We start from the raw sequence: 20576 nt of genomic DNA on the forward strand, positions 1-20576 counted from the left end.
TAGGCATGTGGTGAGAGTACAACATTGGACGTGTGAATACAAATTCTGCAAGCTTCCTCTCCTCTTGTGAAAAAAAGTTCTGTCTGATTAGAGTTGGACACAGTGGCAGCTGTATAACTTAGTTTTACTATTTGATTCACATCCTTCCCTATTGGAGTGTTTAGCACCTTCACTTCTTCTTGTCCTGCTCCTCAGCACATGTGGTGCCACTGGTTGAGAGGAGGGCAGATGGCTGTCTGTGTAAGATGCTGAATGGTGCTTTATCATTTGGCCAGTCCACTGGGCTTGAATGGAAGGGCATTTGAATTCTCACTTTGGTGCAGACCATTAGCACATTCATCTCTTGGTGGCATCAGGTCAAGGAACACAAGTCAGCTTGTGAACCAAGTTTTTCCCTGGAGTAAACATAATACATATACTTGGCTAGAAGGTCAGCTGTTAAAAGACGATTTTTTTTCTCAGTAGGATAGGATATTTGTTTCTATTTAGATAGTATCTAACTGGAGGCAATTTAGACATTTAATAAAGCAAAATCTATCCTAAAAAAAATAGGAAGACCTCATTATAGATTCACAGATCTGTGTATTTGTGTGCTCAAGGATAATAATAATACTGGGAGACATTTCAGAGGAAAGAAATGAGTAAAAATAAGAAAAAAAAAAATTAATGGATTTGAGCCCAAGTAAGCAAAACTCTATTATTTAATTATAGTATCTAACTGTGAATATAAATGGGAGATGTAGAGAAAGAATTTTTTCCAAAATTTGGATCATAGAAGCTTTCGTGACTAAAAGAGGAAACCTGTCACTGAGAGCTACAAACTAGAGGTTTGATCGTTCTTAAAATGAATCAGGGAGTATAAAAAATATTTTGGGAATCGAGGACTGTCCCTTTTGTACATACTCAAGTGTTTTTACATCTGAAGTGAACAAAAACTGCATAATGTGGAAAATATGTCAGTGTCCTTCAGATTTGTTCCTCTGTGATAGTTTGGTTAGATGGGGAAAACTCACTGATACACAATGGAAAAGGACATGCTAGCTCTTACAATTTCATGTTGGGAACTTCTTATGGACCAGTGCCTGCAATAATATGTATGGTTGGGCCATTTATTTGCTATCAGTTGCTACTTTTGGCACATTGCTACATTTGGGTACATTTAAACCCCAGTATCTTGGTTAAATTCCAATGCAGATGAGTGATGATATTCCATCTGCCATGTTCTTATTTTGCCTTCCTTAAGGAAATGAAGCATAACTTCATTCTTAAGCAGACTGTTGATATACTACAGATAAAAATTTAATATTTTTATTCCTGATTTTGTAGTTCAGTGTTATCAGACCTCAGCTCTACGCTCAAATTTGTCACTGACTCTCTCATAACCTTGTGCCAGTTAATTTCATCTCTCTGAAATGAATTCTCTATAAAAGGTGAACAATAGCCTAGGTAACTGTTTTAAGCCTACTTAAAATTGAAACAGATTATGACTGGCTGATGGTCTGCATTCTTGCTAAATGGATTTGTTCCAACTTCAACAATTTTTCAGATTTCTATCCACTTTAATATATTATAAAACACATTCTCTTAAACATTATCTTTAAAGTTATCTATCCAAAAAAGTATACATCAAATGACAGAAATCTTGGTGTTTCAATTCAGAGTGATGTATTTTTTCCCCTGACTAATCCTAATTCACATTTCAATTATATTTTTAGTGGAGATATGAATGTGTATATAGTTCTAGGTGGGGGGAAATAGGAGTGTCTAGGGAGAAAACTACCATATCTCACATAGCTACATTTATTCTGATGTATAGATTTTTGATTTACCAAATCTCACATTTTTGCAGAAATATTCAGTAGGACATGTTTCATGACACATTTCACTCAAACTGTTAATATGATGACACCCTCGGACTGTGATATATTATGTAGTTTGATGTCATACTTAAAGCTACCACTAAAAAAGCTATAGAAAAAGACGCTCAAAAATATTACCGATGAATCAAAATTGAATTATAAAAAATGTTTAAGGATAACAAGATAAAGAAAACAGAGAAATGAAAAACCAAAAGCAAAGTGAAATTATTGACTTCTGGCCTAACATATCAATAATTACATGAAATATAAATGGTCTAAATACAGCAATTGAGACAGATTGTTAGAGCATATTAAAAAATAGCACCCAACTACAGTGCTGTATCTTCATAAATCTCTTCAAATATAGTGGTATTGGCAAGTTGAAAGTAAAGAATTGATAAAAAGTATCTTGTAAACATTAATAATAGTAAGCAGGAGTTGCTATATTAATATCAGATACAGTAGACACTTGTGATAAAGGGGGGATATTACATATTGACAGAAGAGTTGCACCATCAATAAGACTCAGTCATCCTAAAGATGTGTGCCCTAAATTACTGAGCTGCAAAAAAATGACATATTTTTTAAAAGAAATAGATTTATAAATATAATTGAAGATTTTAATACCCCTATCTCATCAATGGGTAGAAAACTAGACAGAAAATAAGCAAATATATAAAAAACTCAGCATCAGTGACCAACAGACTTAATTGGTACTCACTGAGCACTCTACCCCACAGGAACAGAGCACACATTCTTTTAATGTGACCATGGAACATGTAATATATTTGACCATATCCTGGATCAGAAAACAAGTCTCAAAAATTTTAAAAGAATTGAAATCTTAAAGAATGTATTCTTTGACTATCATGGAATCAAATTAGAAATCAGTAATAGAAAAATAACATGTAAATCTCTGAACACTTGGAAATTCAACTGCACACATTATAAATAATCCATGGGCCACAAAGGGAAGTCTCAAGGAACATAATACATTGAATGGATTGAAAATAAAAATACACCATTTAAATTTGTGGGTCACAGGTAAAGAAGTGCTGAGAGGCATGGTTTATAGCATTAAATGCATACATTAGAAAAAAGGAAAAGTCTCTAATCAATAATCTAAACTCACACTTCAATAACCTAGAAAAAAAGAGCTGAATATACCTGAAGTCCAAAGCAAGCAGAATGAAGGAAATCATAATAAGAACAAAAATTAATGAAATTGAAAACAGAAAAACAATGAAAAAATTCTGGTTATTTGAAAAGACTGATAAAGTTGACAAACGTCTCACAAGACTGACAAAGAAAAAAACAGATAAGACACAAATCACCAATGTGAAGAGTCAAATAAAGTGTATCCCTACAGACTCTGTAGACATCAAATGGATAATATGTGTATACTAGGAACAGTTCTATACGTATAAATTTGACAACTTAGAAGAAATGGACCAACTCTTCGAATGACATAAACTACTACAACTCACACAATATTAAATAGATAGTTTGAATAGCCCTAAAACTATTGAAGAGATTTAACAAATAATTTTAACAATAAAAAACATCCACTCCCAGATAGTTTCACTAGAGAATTCTAACAAACATTGAAAGAAGTAGCATCAGTTAGTTCTATACAATCTCTTCCAGAAAACCATTCATTTTAGGAAAGTGGTATTACCGAGATACCAAAACCTGATAAAGATAGAACAGAAAAGAAAACTAGAGATAAATATTCTTCATGAACATGGACATAAGGATCCTTAATAAAATATTAACAAATAGAATTCAGCAGTATATGTAACAAATAGAATTCAGCAATATATACATTCCATGACTGAGTAGGATTTATTCCAGGGATCAAGGTTGGTTCAGTACTTGCAAGACTGTCATGCAATTCACCTTATTAACAGGCTAAAGAAGAAACACCATATGATCCTATCCATTCATGCAGAAAAAAGCATTTGACAAAATCAACCATTTATGATAAAAATTCTCAGAAAAATGAGAACAGAGAACTTCAACTTGACATCAAGCATCTGAAAAAGACTGCATAAATTCTATAACTAACATTACCCTTAATGATGAAAGACTGAATTGTTTCTCCTCAGATAAGGAACAAGGTCAAGAATGTTTGCACTCACCAATTTTACTTAATATATTGCTAGAACTTCCAGCCAGTACAAAAAGATAAGGGAAGGAAATTCAAATCATAGAGATAGGAATGGAATCAGAAATAAAATTGTCCCTATTTTCAGGTGACATGATTGTTTATGTAGAAAACCCTAGGGGACTTAAAAAAACAAACCAACCTTTCAAAACTAATAGGTGAGTTCAGCAAGGTAGTAGGATATGAGATAAGCATACAAAAATCAACTATATTCCTGTATAATAACAATGAACAACTGGACACCAAAATTAAAAATACAATACCATTTATAATCACTCAAAAATTTAAATACTTAGTCATAAATCTAACAAAATGTGTAGGACTATATGCTAAAAGCCATACAGTACTGGTTGAAAATATAAATAAATAGGTATATACCATGTTAATGGATTAGAAGGCTCACCATAACAAACATATCAGTTCTCTTTGAACTGATGTACAGGTTTAACACAGCTTGTATCAATATTTCAGCACAATTTTTTTTGTAGATCAGATTTTTCTAAAAATTTTATGGAAAGGCAAAGAAATCAGAATAGTTATAAGAATTTTTAAATAGAAGAATAGAGTGGGAAGAATTAATCTACTCAATTTCAGGATTTATCATACAGCTATAATAATCAAGACTCTGTGAGTTTGGTAGCGGGATACATGTGTATAACAATGAAATAGAACAGAGAACCCAGAAATTGGTCCACACAAATATAAACTGATTTTTGACAAAGGTGCAAAACCAGTTCAGTGGAGGAAACATAGGCTTCTCAACAAATGATATTGAAGCTGTTGAGCATCCATAAGCAAAAAATGAAACTTCACCTGTCTGAGACATATACAAAAATTAACTCAAAATATGTCAAGAACTTAAATGTATTGATAAAATTTAAAAATAAAATTTTTATGAAAAAAAATGGAACATCTTCAGGATCCAGGGCGAGACAGAGCATTTTTAGACTTTTTATCAAAACCATGATTCATAAAATGAAAAATTGATAAATTCAACTTAGCAAAATTAAAAACTTTGGGCTCTGTGAAATACCCTGTTAATAATATGATAAGCTACAGGCTGGGAGAAAGTGGCTTCAGACTATATATTTAGACTTGTAGTAAGGATTAGTATTAAGAATATAATCTTTCAAAACACTTCAATAAAAAAAATGAAACAATCCAATCAGAAAATAGACCAAAGACATGAAGGAACATTTCTTGGGAAAGGATATATACAGCTAGCATCTAAGCACATGAAAAGATGTTCAACATTGTTAATCATTAGAGAAAAGCAGAATGGCTAAAATAAGAAATAGTGACAATGCCAAATGCTGGCAAGGATTGCAGAAACTAGCTCACTCATGCATGGCTGATGTAATGTAAAATGGTATAGAACGTTTTACAGAACAGTTTGACAGGTTTTTAAAGAAAACTTAACTTATAATGACCATAAAATCCAACAATTGCTCTTGTGGGCATTTATCTCAGAGAAAGGAAAACTTCTACTCACACAAAAGCCTGTGTGCCAATGATTATAGTAGCTTTGCTTATATAACACCTAACTAGAAATAATGTAATACTGGAGTGCCTTTCAGTGGGTGAATGGTTAAATGATCTGGACCATAGAACACTATTGAGCACTATAACTGAACAAAGTATTGATACCCAACCTGGATGAATCACCAGAGAAGTGTGTATAATTTCATTTGTATGATAATTTTGAAATGACAAAACTATAGAAATTGTACACTAGTGGTTTCCAGGGTTTAAGAAGGAGGTCGGATAGGAGGGCTTATAAAAAGACAATCTTAGAGACTCTTCTGGTGATGGAAATATTCTGTATCTTAACTCTATCGATGTCAATATCTTGGTTTTGGTATTGGACTATAGCTTTGCAAGATGTTACTCTTGAGGGAAACAGGGTAAAAGATATAGGGGATTTCTCTGTATTATTTCTGAGAAATGCATGCAAATCTACAGTGGTGTCACGTTATAATATTTGATTAAAGAAAAAGACAACCTTCTAATGGCTTCTAGATTAAAATTCAAAGGCTTTCCTTGGCCCTTTCCTACTTCCTTCATATTCTGCTTGTCTTTCCTGGACATATCCCACTGCAGCGCAGTGGCCTTTTTGCTGTTCCTGGGCTCTCACCACAGGGCCTTTGTTCTAGCTGTCCCCACAGCCTGGAAAGTGCCTCTGCCCAGTTGCTCACTTTGTCCTGGGTCTCTGCTCAAATGTTACCTTAGTAGAGCGACTTTTCCCTTGACCAGTGTCTCTAAAATAGGACCCCCTACCAAAATCTATTCCCTTACTTGGATTTATATTTCTTCTCTTATTAAAAACAGGCTTCCCTGGTAGCTCAGCTAGTAAAGAATCTGCCTGCAATGTAGGAGACCCCAGTTTGAGTCCTGGCTTGGGAAGATCCCCTGGAGAAGGGATAGGCTACCCATTCCAGTATTCTTGGGCTTCCCTGGTGGCTCAGATGGTCAAGAATCTGCCTGCAATGCAGGAAACCTGGGTTTGATCCCTGGGTTAGGAAGATCCCCTGGGGAAGGGAATGGCTACCCACTCCAGTATTCTGGCTTGGAGAATTCCATGGACAGAGGAGCCTGGCAGTCTACAGTCCATGGAGTCTCCGAGTCAGACACGACTGAGCTACTTTCACTTTCTCATTAGAAATAGACTTGATGCTTTTAAAAATTCCAGAGTTTTTAGGATAGGAACCTCAAGTTCCCCATTTTACCTCCTCTTTCCCATGTTTTCTGGGATTTGGAACATTTGATTTTCAAAAACAGATCAAACAAGCTGATTCATTCTATTTTCTTTCCTTCTGCTGATGGTTCTACAATGTTCTAGATAGAATTTTAGAGTTCTGTAGTAGTGGATGTTGTGTAGTCTGTCAGGCTCAGTTGAACACAATCCACTAGCATTTCCCCGCACAGCCAAGATTTAAGAGTCAACCTCCTCACCCCATGAAATTGCCTCTAAGTGACTTAGCTTTGATTCTCTTCTAGGCTTCTTAATCAGTCCACGGTGTAAAGACACACATCAAGAGGATCCTTAGAAGTCTTGGGCAAGCTTCCCCACACGTGGCAGGTATGTGTCTACACAACTGAGTATGCAAGGAATGTAACTTGTTTTATTTTCTACAGTTAGATCTGAATTATATTTTAACCCTTCATGTAACCACGTGGAAGCAATTTGAGGTTGCATCCTAATTCTGGGTAAGATTTTGAAGGTGAGGGGTGACATATCTGCTCCTAGGCTGTCATCTCTCCACGGTTCATGATTGTCCTCTTATCCTTCATCAGTACTCATGAGCCACTGCTGAGGCACACCTTGATCTTCCTTTGAGGATCTTTTCCTTTCCTTCTCTTGGCTTCTTCCAGATACTCCCTGGACTTGAACCAGAAGAAAGTCTCTGGGGTGGCATAGAGCTCCTTGCATGACACTTTGAAGCCCCTGGGCCTTCTGTTGCTCCTGTGTCATGCTACTCCAAGCAGTCCTTGGCAGACCTGGTCAGGTCCACCTGCAATATATCACTTAGTCATTTCAAAGGTCCAGACCTCATCCAAGAAAGAAAATTCATTCCATCTGCCATTATTTTCTACCATCGTATTTAGCAATGATGGAGGGCAGGAGGAGAAGGGGGGCGACAGAGTATGAGATGGTTGGATGGCATCATTGACTCAATGGATATGAGTTTGAGTGAACTCTTAAGAGATAGTGAAGGACAGGGAAGGCTGGTGTGCTGCAGTCCATACAGTTGCAAAGAGTTGGACATGACTTTGAGTGACTGAACAACTCTGTTACAGTATTTTGAACAGCACAACTTAGGAAATCAATCAAAACACAATTTACATTTTTTTCCCTGTTGTTTCTTTAAAATGCACTGGGGAAAGGGAATTGGGTATTCTCTTGCTTCTGGATGAAATTTACACCTCAAGTAGGCTCCATACCTAGTAAGATTACTCTTAGATTTAAAAAATTTCTATCTACACTTTAAATCACAAACATTATCTACATTAAGAAATTAGAATGGTCAATCTCAGACTATAATAGTAGCTTGCAAGTTCATTTAATATCAAATCATCTCTCATCCCCTCTCTGAGGCCCATATTTGGATTGGGCTCTTGCAGAGGGAGAGGGTGTGCTGTTTTCTTTCTCTATCTGTCACCTCCTCCCCCATTTGCTGGCTGCTATCGCTAAATCCTAAGGGGTTGAAACAAGGGAAAGAAAAGGAAATGAGTGGCTTAGGGATGTTTTTTATGTGAACAGGTTCTATGTTAACCTGGCTCCAGCTTTTGGGGCCTGGCAGATATTTAAAACTGAGAGTCATTTGGCCACTTTGGGGGGACTTTGGTGGCTCCCCTGCTGGACCCATTTGGCTTCAACTCTCCTGGCTTGGACAGGGCTTCTCCTGTAGCTGTCCACTCCCTACTCACCTCCTGGTTTTCGGCTAGTCCATCCGGCATGAACTCATGTTGAGTGTATAAAGAATACTTCCAGGTGGCCATCTTGGGCTTCAGGCTGGCTCTGTCACCCTTGGCCCACGCCTGCTTCATGAAAACACGCATCTCGTGAGCCTCCAAGGGCTGAAGGGTACTTCTCAAATTACTGAGCTGTTCCTTACCTCCTTCTTGTCCTCCAGATTCCCAAGGTGGGAGCCAGTCTGCAATCTGTCAGGTTTCCTAAGCTCCAGGGGACACATCCACACCATCTAAACTGTTCTTTTAAGGCCTCTCTAAAGACCTGAGAGAGAAAACAGCCCCTTCTATCCCACCTGCTTCAGTGAGGTGGGGCTTGTCACAGGGCAGCAGCTCAATCCAAGAACCATTTCATAATGCTTCTCCTCACCTCTGTTCTTTTGATCCTTTATGTTGTCTTGTTGGGTTTTAGAGCCATCCAACCTGTTCTTCCCAAAGTTAAAGAACTTGCCTGCCAATGCAGGAGACAAGAGACTCAGAAGATCCCCTGGAGGAGGGCGTGGCAACCCATTTCAGTGTTCTTGTCTGGGAAATCCCATGAACAGAGGAGCCTACCAAGCTATAGTCCTTAGGGTCGCAAAGAGTTGGACATGACTGAAGCGACTTAGCATGCATGCAGCCAGTTCTTAGGACTCTTAAAAAAAATTTGGTTTTGGTCTAGCCCTTTTCTTTGGAATTTCATGCCTGTTTAATGAAGGTGCCTTAGTTGAATCTCTTAGTTTAACATCTGATCATTTCAGCTCCACTAGGAAGAGTTAGGGGCTTCCCTGGTGGCTCAGTGATAAAGACTCTACCTGCAATGCTGGAGACCCAGGTTCGATCACTGGGTCAGGAAGATCCCCTGCAGGAGGACATGGCAACCCACTCTAGTACTCTTGCGTAGAGAATCCCACGGACAGAGGAGCCTGGGGGGCTGCAGTCCGTATGGTCTCACAGAATCAGACACAACTGAAGTGACTAAGTAGCCGCAGGAAGAGTGAGAATAGTTGTGGGGGGGGGTAAAGGTTTAGCCACCCCATTGCCAACTTGCTTCTAGATTCACTAATATCTGTACACGGCTTGACTACCTTATCTTCCACTCAAAAGTATCTAAATATGATTTTATCTCAGTAAAGAGGAGGATCTCTTTTAAGTCTATTTTCAATGCGTGAGAGTCATTCTAATTTCCCAGAGGGTCTTAGACTTTTGAAACTCAAAAACCGGTAATTGACACCCCTATATCCCCAATGCTTCCCTCCTCTGCCAACAATTTTTTTTCTTTTTTTAAAAAACTTTTGATTAGAATATAGTTGCTTTACAATGCTGTGTTAGTTTCTGCTATACAGCAAAGTAAATCAGCTATACGTATACATATATCCCCTCCTTTTTGGATATCCTTCTCATTTAGGTCAAGATAGAGCATGGAGCAGAGTTTTATTGCTATACAGTAAGTTCTCATTAGTTGCCTATTTTATACATAGTATGAAATAGATAGTAGTGTGTGTATGTGTATATATATATACCTCAATCCCAGTCTCCCAGTTCTTGCCAATAATTTAGCAACTTGTCTGACTGAATGGAGAAAGAAGCAAGATTCAAGGAAATGAAATACCTCAAATGTTACATCCTGTGTGATAAAAAATATTGCCTACCCTTTTTTGAATATCTGTGTTGTGGGTTTAAACCCATATAATGGCACTGCATCCTTGATATTAAGGATTTAACATTTGGGGAAACTAGGTATGCTAGTTTAAAAAAAAACAGTTATATAGGATTAGGCTTCCCTGGTGGCTCAGTTGGTAATTTGCCTGCAATGCAGGAGACCTAGGTTCAGTCCCTGGGTGGGGAATATCCCCTGGAGAAAGAAATGGCACCCACTCCAGTATTCTTGCTTGATAAATCCCATGGACAGAAGAGCCTGGTGTGCTACAGTCCATGGGGTCATAAGAGTTGGGCACAACTTAGTGACTAAATTAATTATTTGTACTTCTCTGGTGGCTCAGCTGGTAAAGAATCCACCTGCAATGCAGGAGACCTGGATTTGACCCCTGGGTTGGGAAGATCCTATATAGGATTAGGGCCCACACTAATGATCTCATCTTTGCATAACTAATTATATATGCAATGACCTACTTTTAAATGTCACAGTGACACTAATTCTATACTAACTGATCCACAAAATAGAATCATAGGGAACACTTCCAAACTCATTCTATGATACTAGCATTAGCCTAATATCAAAAGTAGGCAAAATATCTAGCAGTTGAATCCAGTATTGTATATTAAAAATATGCACCATGATCAAATAGGATTTATCCCAAATATGCAACTCTCATTCACCATTCAAAAATCATTTGCTATAATCTATCGTATTAATAGCTAAAGAAGAAAAATCATATGATTATAACAATAGATACAGAAAAGCATTTGACATAATCCAACACCCATTCATGATAAACTTTCGATCATCTAGGAATAGAGAAACCTACAGTTAAAAGCATACACCATGATGAGAAACTAGATTCCTTCCCTTATCACTGTGGGATAAGACAATGATGTCCCCTCTTACCACTCCTATTCAACATCATACTGGAAATTCCTAGCTAATGTATTAAGACAAGTAAAAATATGTATGTATACACACAGATGGGGAAAGGGCTTCCCTTGTGGCTCAGCTGGTAAAGAATCTGCCTGCAATGTGGGAGACCTGGTTTGATCCCTGGGTTGGGAGCTCAGACTAAGACATAGGTCAGACTATCTCATGAACTCGTAATAACCTTACACCTTACACAAAGGAGTAACTTTACACTTTATACTTTACACAAAGGAACAGGTTTGTGAAGAAGTTCAATCTAAAACTGTAATACTATGGGCTGGAAAATGAATTTGTACTTGAACTAGAGGTATAGATTGTGAAGAATTCAACTGGATCTGAAACTACTAAAATGGTGTCAATGTGAGTTTGGTGATGTTATTCCTGTGACCTGTGGTTTGCATTTTGGGTGCTCTTGACCTGTATTTATACATATGCCATATGTATGTGGTCTGTTTCATGTAGAGCATAGTTAAACAGTGTGTAATAAAGCAACATATTTAGATCATGCAAGAGAAAATGAATAAAATGTTTGCTATGAAGTTCCTGCAGGCATTTACTGGATAATGATAATGATAGCTTTACTAAAATATATTCAGCTTCAATGAGGGTTATATTTAGGAAAATTATCAGATTGTTTTGGATATTTTCCTTATAAAAACAATTCTTTAGTGCATCTTATGTGGAAGATAGGAATTATAATAGTGATTCAGAAATGTGTCTTCATGAATATGAACATAATTTGAGTCTTGTAGTATTTAGTGCTGTTTTATTCCAGATGGAAAAACATTTTTATTATTCCTTTCAGTTAGTGCTTGAAATATATACCTACGGAAATAAGTCCATTTTAAGATTTTTCTTGCCAAAACTCTAATAGATGCTCACTTACTGAGAAATATGTGTACTGAGAAATATTTAAGAAAAATACACTTTAATGAAGCTGCACTAATGATATTTATTTAGCTAATTATGTATAGGAATCTAAACATTATTTCAAGTAAGGTAGACTGTTGGCCCTGGCACGGGGCCTGGCACAGGTGTGCAAAGAATTAAGAGAATTAGATAGTAGATCTAATGAAAATCAGAGGAAACCTCAAAGAAATATTTTATTATAAATTAGATTTCCCACTATAAAACAAATATAGCCAAATAGCAAAAAATGTTTTAAAATGAGGGTAAAAAATTACTAACAATACCAATAACTGAAAGCAATAACAGTAACCTTTTAGTATATTTGCTTCTCTTCCTTGTCCATTCATTTGTTCAACTGCGGATTACTGAGTGCTTAATGCAGGCACTTGGGAAATAAAGATGGCTAGGCCAAGGGTTCCACCTTGAAAGAGACTGTAATTTATTAGGGAAAACAGACCATGATGAGTCCTTGTAATGCGTGGTAAGTACAAAGCTGGAGGAGAATGGGCCAAAGAAATTGCTTTCAACTGTAGTTTCAGATCTGTAAGACTTTTAACAGAAAAAAAGAAGAAATCTGTTAGCCAGAAAAGAGAAGAAAATACCTTACAGTTAGAGGCAGGAACATTTGCTAAGGTATGGTATGACTGAAATAACGTCATAAGGAACTGTAAATAATGCAGCATGCTTAGAAAATGAAGTTGGAGAAGTAGGTGGAGGTGATATCATGGAATCCTTTGTACTCATTATCCTATTGGCAAGAAGGGTTTTCAAATGGGGCAGGAAGATATTTAGAATTGCATTTTAGAAAAATTGATTATCAGCAATATGATGGGATAGATGGCTTGAAATTGCAAGCTTCAGGAACTAAGCGTTTGGTAAGGGGTCAGATATACCAAAACGCTGAAAAAAAAAAAAAAAAAGCACTTGGCTTGCAAGGACCTCTAGCAATGTTTAGGTGGAGACTCCAGAATGTGTTCTTGTGGTCCTGTGTTTTCATAAAATTTGCCAAAAGTATGAGTTTTTAGCTTCAGCTGATTATGAGTGCTTCTATGTTACTACCCCTCTGTTATACTTCTCTCATAGAGAGAAGCATTGGTGACACATCTTTTGCATTTACAGTTTTACCTTCTTTTTCTTTAAAGGGTCCCCGAATTGTATAAGCTTAGATCTCATTTTCTAGATCTAGTCCCAGGATGATACTGCAGGAATCCAGAAGAGGATAGCAAGTTCTTAAACCAACATAGTAGCTGTAGAGATGAAGTAGAAAAGATGTGGAAGACTAAGGGGGAGAAATTATTGGCTCTTAGTGTGAGGGAAAGAATAGGGCCAAGATTTCTCCCTGCTGTAACTTGATGGATAGTAGGGCCATTAATAAGAAAAAAAAATGGTAGCGTCAGGTCACAGTTGCAAGTAATGTTTTATTTTCATATTTTCGGATTCACAAAAGTTTATTTACTGTATCAAATTGTGTAAGCATTTTAATGCATTTTGTTATCTGTTACTAGATAGACTTTCCAGATAGACTTTGCCATCCAACACTGCTATAGCTAATATAGAAATGGATTTTTTGGTCTACACTTCTACTAACATTGGACATTATAATTTTTTTTTTTAAACTAAACTATAGGGTAAAATCAGTGCTTCTTTTTCATTTTACTATGAAGATGAGATAAATGTGATCTGTACTTGTGAACTCTCCATAGAAGTCTATTTTTCAGGGATAGTTATTGTGGTTTTTTCCTGGAAATGGTTTAGGGAGTATTAGGAGGTGGTTGGGAGGGTCAGGAAGATCCCATCAAGGAGAAAATGCCAACCCATTCCAATATTCTTGCCTAAAAATACCCATGGTTAGAGTAACCTAGCAGGCTATAGTCCAAAGGGTCACAAAGAGTGGGACATGACTGAGTAACTAAGCACACACACAGGAGATAATTGTAAGTCTTTTATGAGAGTAGTTATACTATGCATTCTAAATGCATGCATACATATCTATGTTATAAGAGAGAGAATATATGAGGCTAAAAAATTTTTGTGAATTAGACTGTTTTAGATAGACTAAGTATCCACAAACCTCTTCTTATAAGGACCAGATAGTAAATATTCTAGATTTTGTAGGCTAGCAGGTGAAATTGAGGATAGTATGTAACCACTTTAAGGGCAGGAAAAATTTTTTCCAAAAAATTTTGACATAGTTCAAAATACAATGATTGAGAAAATTTTTAATATAGAAATCTAATAATGAGAAAAACTGTATTTGTTTTTGAGAGCAGAGACATTGCAGTTAATCGTAGTTTGGTGGTAATGTTCTCTGTCATCAAATTGATGATAAATGTTCTTTCATTAAACCATTCTTATTTCAAAGTTAGTGAGCTGGATTTGGATCACAGGCCATACTCCTGGTTTAGACAATGACATTTGTGTCATTTTTCTGTTAGGCTTTGTTAAAATATTTTGTCTGATAGTAAGTTTCATTTCTGTTGCATATGTTATTTGAACCTCTGGAAAATTACAACTTGCAAAACACTCATCAAAATGCACCTACATGTGTGTGTTTGTTACTTTGTTACATGTGAATGGGTTGGCTGTTTTTTTTCTTTATAGCAAATGCAATTTAGGATATATCTGGGGTAGCCATACTATTACAATGAAACATTTTGTCTATTTAGATTAAGATACCAGGCAAGTGAAACAGGAAACTAGACTTGGCAGGTACAAATTTGCTCTGTTGGTATATGTATCGGAATGACTTTGAATGTTCCCTGTTGTTGCCTTTGAGTTGACTCTAATTGGTTCTGTTCATTAACCTCTGCTTCTTCTAACCTTTGAGAGTTTGTGCTTTGGTTTTAGCTTTGCTATTGTTCAGCAACTTTCTAAAAAAGTCTTAATTCTTCTACCATCCCTCAAAAACTTGATGTCTTGAAATATTTTTTTTTTATAATTCACAGTTCATTTGCTAAGAATTTTGTGGCAGGGTCACCCAGTTCCTATGGTTTCAAGAAAGTAAAGGAAGAGGAAGGAAGAAAAGAAACAAACTAGAAAGACATGGAAGTTTAAAAAGCTAATAAGCCGATCATTTCATCCACTTTAGAGATTGGGACATTCATCTCAAAAGTTTCAAATGGAATTTGATTCCTAAATCTAAGATCAATTTTCCCTGAAACTCTTAATGAATAGTTTGAAGAGTCTGTAAAAACTTTAGTAAGTTTAGTTGCTGTAATGAACATGCTGAGTTATACATTGGATTTAGGAACTGATCATTGGACTCCAAGTTTATGTTTTATCTTTTTAGTCAATATGAGTGTACAGAATTAGTATCTTTCTAATGCATATTCAAAGATAATTCAAATGAATGAACTCACTATGAAAACCTTATATTAAAAATATAGAAAGCTTTTTTAATACTATGAGTACATAGAATGTTTTGATTTAATATTTTGTTTAATGGAAAAATATGCTGTAACTGTTTATATAACATACATAAGGTATGTGCAGTTTTTACAGATGCTGTGTTATAAGATTGCAATTATATGTTTCTGAGAGTCAGCAGAGGAGAAAATTCTATCAAAATTAAAATTTTGGAATTGCTTTCTTCCCTTATTTAATTCCATAGGCTTTTTGGAAAACAGAGTTCCAAATGTGTATTTCCACAGTCTTCCTGCCAGTGGCTAACTCAGCATGCTCTTCTCAACAGCTATCTTGTTTTTTAGCAGCTGAAATATGTGGCAATTAAAAAATTTTTTTTTGTTTAATCCCACATTTTGTTTATACTTTAGATGCAGAAGGTCTTTGTTTTTTTAGAAAATTGGTACTAACAGTTTTATAATTCCAAAAACAAAATTTGCTCCAAATACCATTCTCTTGTATTTTTTCTGAATTCTTCAATTATTGTTAATTACCAACTGGACTCTATGTCTTAAAATAAGATTCCTTTAATAGATATTTATAATTATAATTATTGACAAATATCTGATATTTATTATTTTAAAAACATTTGTTCAATCAGAAAAGAACTAAATTATTTCACTAGAGGGAAAACTAAGCTTCAGGGCTCTTCATTCCTATGACTTCTTTCCCATGCTTGGAGATGCTATGTAGGCCATGTATTCAAAGAACCGTATATTTTGTAAAATTTGCAATCTAAGCTATTTTCACTGCAATCATTTATGACCAGTGCCTTTACTTTAACCTCCCCCCATTCCTTTTCTGTTTTGTGAAGGCATTGGAGAGATAATGGCTTTATTTTGGTGGTGGTGTTAGTCACTCAGTTGTGCCCAACTCTTGGACTGCAAGGAGATCCAATCAATCCATCCTAAAAGAGTTCATTGGAAGGTCTGATGTTGAAGCTGAAGCTCCAATACTTTGGCCACCTCATGCGAAGGGTTGACTCATTGGAAAAGACCCTAATGCTGGGTAGGATTAGGGGTGGGAAGAGAAGGGGACGACAGAGGATGAGATGGTTGGATGGCATCACCGACTCGATGAACATGGGTTTGGGTAGACTCCGGGAGTTGGTGATGGACAGAGAGGCCTGGCGTGCTGCAATTCATGGGGTCGCAGAGAGTCGGACACGACTGAGCGACTGAACTGAACTGTGCCCAACTCTATGCAACCCCATGTACTGTAGCCTGCCAGGCTAATCTGTGCATGAAATTCTTCAGGCAAGAATCCTGGAATGGGTTGCCATTTCCTTCTCCAAGGTAGTGGTGGTGAGGGTCTACCCAAGGGGAATCAAGCTGGTGATACAGTGATTTTAAATTGAATGGGACATAGTTATGTTGTTGGCAAACTCTTGAAACTATTGATGATGTTTCACTTTGCCAATTTACTGGAGCCATGTGACACACAAGTAAGGAAACAGAGGCCATATTATCCTATGGACACGTTTTACAGTCCTGACACCTATTGTAACTAGATTTGAAACGTACAGAGCCAGAAGCTACCCTATGGAAAACCTTTCTTGTTATTAGATGTATAATGTTATAAACAGTTTGGATTTTGGTTTGTTTCAATGCTTAGTCACAATAGAAGTTTTCTCCTGTTAGAAATTTAATGACTAATACAGTTCATAGTATTGTTAATGCACTGTGTAATTTTTCTTTTTTGATGAATATTGCATAAGTAGAATTTCTCAAATATCTGTGTTTTTAGGGTACAAACTTATAGCAGTAATATAGGCAGCAAGCATCTTGCATTGTGCAGTTGCATGTTTTCTGAATCACAGTTATGAATAGTTAAAACTACAATTTTAAAGGACTACCCTGGTGGTACAGTGGTTAAGATTCTGTGCTTCCAATGCAAGGGGTGCAGGTTTGATCCTGGTCAGGGAACTAAGATCCCACATGCTGCTCAGCAAATAAATAAGTAAGTAAATAAAAGGAAATTCAATAAGAATTTAAAGATACAATTTAAATAAGCATACTAGATAAAATAATGAATTATCTTTCCATTTTCTCTATAGAAAGTAATATTTACAAAGAAGCAATCAGAGTATGCAGCTAACAACTATGGGAGAGAAGAGCATTAGAGAAATACGGTCAGGGAGTTAATTAATATGAGTATTATGTGTTTTTTCCCCAGATGTTGTGATGTTTGTGATACATCTCAGCATTTTCAAGTACTAATTTGTTAGGATTTTTCCATTGTAACTAAATATTCACTTTCATGTTAAACATTTCAATTTGTTTTCTCTTTCTAAAATAGCATAAGCTTTCAGGCTCCAGAAAACCTGGATCTACAGAATAATTATTAAATATTTAGATACCATGAAGTTTAAAGTTACTGTAAGTCCAGCACAGAGCCTAGTGTGTATTTGTCCTTCATTGTGTTTTTGGAGTTGAGTCAGACTGCATAATAACAATTAGTTATTTTTGTTCATTGATGACTGGTACTTTATATGGACATAAAGTAATATCAGTAAGTTGTAGCTAGGAAGAATTTCTGTTCTCCCAGGATCTTGAAATGATGAAGTCATTCACTTTACAAAGCATTTTCTTATGGGTGAAAAACTTAACCAGAGATTTGACATGTGAAAATGATATTTACCGTATCATTTCTCTCAACCATGTTTTCTGATTTAAGTTGTCCAGAAAAGGAAGGATGGAGGAGGAGGAAGGAGAAGGTGTAGGGACAGAAAGAGAGAGAGAGAGAGGGAAGGAGAGATGGGGAGAGGGAGGAAAAGAGAAAGCTGATTTTTTTGGTTGGGCTGGATTATTCTGTAATAGTGGGAGAGTCTCTAAACAGATGCCTTAAATTCCAAAAAATGGCCAGGACACAATTAGCACTCCCAGGAAAGCAGCGAAGTATTATTAAGACTCTCTATATACAAGTCCTTCCAAATAGTACATTTCAAACAATAATTTATGTAGCTAGGGCGTTGGTTTGGGGATGATGCTGGTGTCTACCTGTGTTTTCAACAGCTCCTTTTCTCAGGGCAGTACTTAACATGTTCCCAGGAGTTAAAGCCCAACATCTTCCTCTGGTAAACACATTATTTCATTTTAACAGTTTAGCTGACTCAAAAAAAGAAAACCTGGTGTCCTAAGCCTCTCGGTGCTCACCCATTTCCCAGTTGTAACTGGAAATTTAGACTCTGTGCACATACATCCCCCTTTGAAAGCATTCATTTGGGGCACCCAAATGGACAGGAGTTCACCATGATGCATCCAGGGGTGACTGTGCCTACCTCTTGCACTTGATTACTATGTTGATGGATGACTTAAAATGTGTTAGCTGGAGGGTGTGTGAGTGAGTTGGAGGCTGCTATGTGTCAGGGCCGACAGGGTTAACCAGACTTGCCAGCATGAACAATGGAAACCGGGCAGCTCTAAATGAAATGAGCTGAATATTTCATTCGGCCACTCAGCTGCCTGCTCCAATTGCCTCCTTTACTAAAATAAGAGCTTAATCTAAAGTGACAACAACATCAGTTTCTGTGTGCTCCAGTCACACTGAACATGACTTCCTTAACATAAACACTATTTACATGGACCGTCTGGATAGCGCAGGGAGTCAGGAGCGTGCCCAGCTAAGACACAGGGTACAATGAAGGACGAGAAGCAGGCAGCTGAGAATTAACATCCGCAAATGAAAGCCTGACCCTCGGAGGGCATGTCCCTGATCCATTTTAAAATGAGAGAGCATTGCACCAGTAACCTTAGCCTTTGTAGAGACTATGCCATTTAAAATAAAATAGCACCTTTTCAGTTTAGACACTTAACCAAATGCATTATGTCTGACCCATTTTCCAACTTACGTGACACGAAAGGATGGATCCCTTGCTTGCAATTAATAGAATCTTTCAAACAATTGCAACCAATAATCTCCCTCTCCAGACTCCTTCTCATAGCAGCCTATACTTCTTTGAGATAAAGAGGGCATTTCGTTCGGTGAGGTCAGGCCAGACACAGATGGCAGGGGAGTGGGAGAGAGATGTGACCTTTGAACTGAAGGTTTGATGTCAGTGCTGGTGGTACCCAGGAAATGCCTGTTTGAAAGAGGGTTTCAGCTTGAGAGTTCTAGAAGATTAGAAGCAGGAGTGTGACAAGGTACCAGCTTGTCAGGGTCCACAAAATAACACAAGTTACTTCTTTCAGCGCCCCAGAATAGGGAATGAGTGAGTCCTGAATACATATTATTGACAGTTTATTTCCATAAAGAGGTTGCTATAGTGTTATTTCACATGCTAGGCATCCTCTGGGGATTTTAAGGGTCACAAAATGTAGAAATATTTCACTTTAATCCTCTTAGAATTATTGACAGTTAATGAAGTTCAGTGGTTTATCCAGCAGCTTCACAGATAAGGAAAGTAAGACCCAGAGAACTTGCTCATACACCTGACGTCACACAGAAAGTCAGAGAGCAAAAGGGAAAGAATTTTTTTTTTTTTGCTAATTATTTCTACTTCCTTTGAGTCATCATTAATGCTCTCATCTCTAGAATGACTCTTAAAATTTCCCTTGATTAAGCCTGCTAGAAGACTGATACCAGATACTGACTTGTGGCTTCTGGGTTTCAAAGACCTGAGGCTGCTGACGAGATGGTAGTAGCTCTTTTTAAAAAACAAAACAAAACAAAAAACTCCAGTTATTGGAACTTCCCTGGGGTTCCAGTGGTTGACGCTCCACTTGGAAGACTGCATTTCCAGTGCAGGCAGTGTGGGTTTGATCCCTGGTTGGGGATCTAAGATCCCACATGCCACTCAGTGTGGGCCCCCTTCCCCTCAAAAAAAAATACAGTTCTGTGTTATCTGTTTTCATCCTCCAGTCTCTGTGCCTGAGTGAATATCCATGTAGTCTCCACCCCTGTAGTGGTATATTTTAGATAAAGCTCTTATTCACGGAAGAAGAAAGGGCCTGATCATTTAAAAACAAGTTTCATTTTAAGGAAAGGTACAGTGAGTGACAGGAAGAAAAGTGGGAGGATCATCAATATCTAGCTGGCCTTAGTAGAATGCTTGTTAATCAACAAGCATTTATTGAGAATCTGTGAGATTATCAAGCTTTATTTTAGAGGAGAGAAGATTGTCTCTGACCTCTGGAAGCCTACCATCTAGTGAAAACATTTGTTATAATTTGGAAAAAAATACTTTAGACTTCTG

At 36.9% G+C, this 20576-nt stretch overlaps 1 protein-coding gene across 20 annotated transcripts in view; it reads left to right on the top strand.

Moving 5' to 3' along the window:
* SOX5 (SRY-box transcription factor 5) overlaps positions 1-20576 on the top strand; it is a 1114103-nt gene that overhangs the window by 152655 nt on the left and 940872 nt on the right. For all 20 annotated transcript variants that reach the window (XM_081482956.1, XM_081482931.1, XM_081482958.1 and 17 more), the window contains one exon: positions 7024-7105. The gene's annotated coding sequence lies outside the window, so the exon portion shown is untranslated. The remainder of the gene's footprint in view (positions 1-7023; positions 7106-20576) is intronic.

Source organism: Giraffa tippelskirchi, chromosome 4 (assembly GCF_054371585.1).
Source record: "Giraffa tippelskirchi isolate mGirTip1 chromosome 4, T2T-mGirTip1v1.2.pri, whole genome shotgun sequence".
In the NCBI taxonomy this organism is placed as follows: Eukaryota; Metazoa; Chordata; class Mammalia; order Artiodactyla; family Giraffidae; genus Giraffa; species Giraffa tippelskirchi.